This window comes from Rattus norvegicus, chromosome 13 (genome assembly GCF_021556685.1).
Source record: "Rattus norvegicus strain SHRSP/BbbUtx chromosome 13, alternate assembly SHRSP_T2T, whole genome shotgun sequence".
NCBI classification, from domain to species: Eukaryota; Metazoa; Chordata; class Mammalia; order Rodentia; family Muridae; genus Rattus; species Rattus norvegicus.
The window spans coordinates 53,052,894-53,055,491 of NC_141546.1; the positions used below are offsets into that span (position 1 = coordinate 53,052,894).

At 39.7% G+C, this 2,598-nt stretch overlaps 1 pseudogene; it reads right to left on the reverse strand.

The window, feature by feature from the left end:
• Nucleotides 1-1,725: 1,725 nt before the first annotated feature.
• Nucleotides 1,726-2,126, reverse strand: LOC148001649 (ubiquitin-ribosomal protein eS31 fusion protein pseudogene; annotated as a pseudogene).
• Nucleotides 2,127-2,598: the final 472 nt, after the last annotated feature.

Below are 2,598 nucleotides of genomic sequence, written 5' to 3' on the forward strand. Positions count from 1 at the left end.
CGTGGCCGCAAAGACAAGGGTTTCCCAGGATAGGACGGAACTCTTGCACTCTTGTGCTGACCCCTGACATGTCTCCAAATATGTGAGACCCCACTGAACAGTCTGGATAGTGTATTCACACACGTCTCTGTTATTTAAAAAAAATCTTATCAATGTATTTCTGTGGAATAATTTCAAGGTGAAACACATAATACATTTAAATTGTATTAATGAGCACATGTTAAACATTTCTACCTTTATACATAAAATCAATATAATATTTTAGCCTAATGAACCCCCTGGACTAGGACCTCATGGGGGAACCGAAGCAAACAGCAGAAGGATGTCGTGCATTTTGCCAATTATTTTTCTTGGAGGGGGTCATCAGCCATATGAGGAGCCTGATTAATAAATTCTACCTTATCCATGGTAAATACACCATGTACAGCGAGGGTCTCTGAACACATAGGGTTCGTCTTTATTGCATTATAGAGGTCTTGAGTTTGGTCAGCCAGTCAATAAAAAAGCGATCTGTTTCACCTTTTTTATAACCCAGAAATCTGTTTTTTCCCCCTAGATGCTCTTTCTCATACTCTCCCAGTCTTTGCAAATTTAGCAGTGACTGTAAGCAAGGTATTATATTTTCCTAACTCCCTCTTGAAGTTGGAATTCTAGTTACAGCTTTGCCATTTAGCAATATGGTGTTGAACACCCTTGGCCCCTGGGATTCAGGTTTTGCTATGCATTTTATTTTTCTCAACTCATGTGCCTTAACATATTTACTATATCTCTTCTCTTGTGCCTAACCCTGAGTCAGACACTTGGGGGAGGAGGGTAGAAAAACAAACGCTTTACATAAAAACTCAAGTCTTGGGAAGCTCAAAGACTCCTGAGAGGAAAGAGACAAAACAAATTATTGTAGTGATAATTAGATGATTATGATTTTTGCATTTATTTATTTATTTATTTATTTATTTATTAGACAGGGTTTCTCTGTATAACAGCCCTGGCAGTTCTGAAACTCCTTCCTTTGTAGAACAGGTTAGCCTCAAACTAAGAGATTTGCCTGCCTCTGCCTCCAGACAATTGGGATTAAAGGCATATACCTCCACCATGTGGTTCATGTTATGCTTTTGTTGAGCGGCAAGAAGAAATAGTAGCAGGACATAGGATGATACCTAACAGTAGATTCTAAAGTGTCCTGTGCGAATTCTAAATTCCAAATTGTGTCTGGCACATAGTAGGTCTAATAAACTGTGCCTGAATTGAAAACTGTGTCATTTGAATAGTGATAATACTGTCAAGGAAATAGTACCAGAGTTTCCTAGGTTTTGTTTTATGCCACCTGCTTATCAAGAAACAGAAAACAATTTTCTTGTTGGTGGGTTGACAGAAAAGGGAAAATTTTGTTTTATCTTGGGGATAGAAAAAATATTTCAAGAGCTGAAATTTAACATGTCTCTCTTTGATGTGCATAAACCTTAAAGAGATCATGTAAGCAATTTGGAGATATTTTTTTTGTTTGTTGTTGGCTTTTTATCCCCACACTGCTTTAGTGTCTTACTCAAAAGTTAATTCCTTTGACAAGCGATTTTATCTCATGTTCAGAAAAAGGCTTAGACCACAATGCAAATGACTGTTTAACTTCGAGCAAGGGATTTAGATTGGATGAATTCAATTTTGCTTTGTACAACTCATCACCTTTTTAAAACCATCGGTTCCTCCCTTTTATTAACTCACACATAACTACTTGTCTTCTGGTTTGCTGACACAGCAAGTCAGACAACCCTGATGTCTGTCAAAGGGACTAGCCATGAAAACCCCAGCACGGCATTCATCAGAAGGACACTCTTGATGAAGGCGACTAAATTTGCCGTTTTCATTCACCTTACAGTGTTTCAGCACAGCTAACCTAATCTTCTTCCTCTCATGCTTGTTCTTCTTGAGAGTGATATAGGATTTCTTCCTTAGCCCCAACTCGAAGTCTCAACACGAGATGAGGGTGGACTCCTTTTGAATAAAGTACGGCCATCTGCCAGCTGCTTGTCAGTGAAGATCAGCCTCTACCGATCAGGAGGAATTCCTTCCTTATCCTGGATCTTGGGCTTTACATTTTCTATAGGGTCCTAGGGTTCAACCTTGAGCATCCCTGTAAAGGCCTTCAAACATCTGCATGGTGGTGGCTCCACCCCAGATGGTGGATGGAAAAGTCACTCCTCTTGTTTTTATCTGATAAAAGAATAAAAGATGAGAGGAGAGAACCTGAAAGGAGGATCAGTGGTTAAGATCACTTTCTTCTCTTCATGAAGACCCAGGTTTGCTTCCCAGCACCCAGTTGGAGGCACCGAGCCATAGGTAACTCCAGTTCCAGAGACTCTGCGGGCCATTTCTTGCCTCTTCCGGGTACTGCAAGCAAGTGATACACATAGATACATGTAGACAAAACACTCTTAGATACAATAAAGATAAGGTATCTTTTTGCAAAATGGAAGAAATCCAGCCTCATAGTTAAAGGAGCTTTGTTGTACGACTACTTATGAAACAATGTGACTATTCTGTTTCAGGCTAATCTAACATGGAATATTACATCTCAACGGCGACCCCGGAAGCTATAGGCTC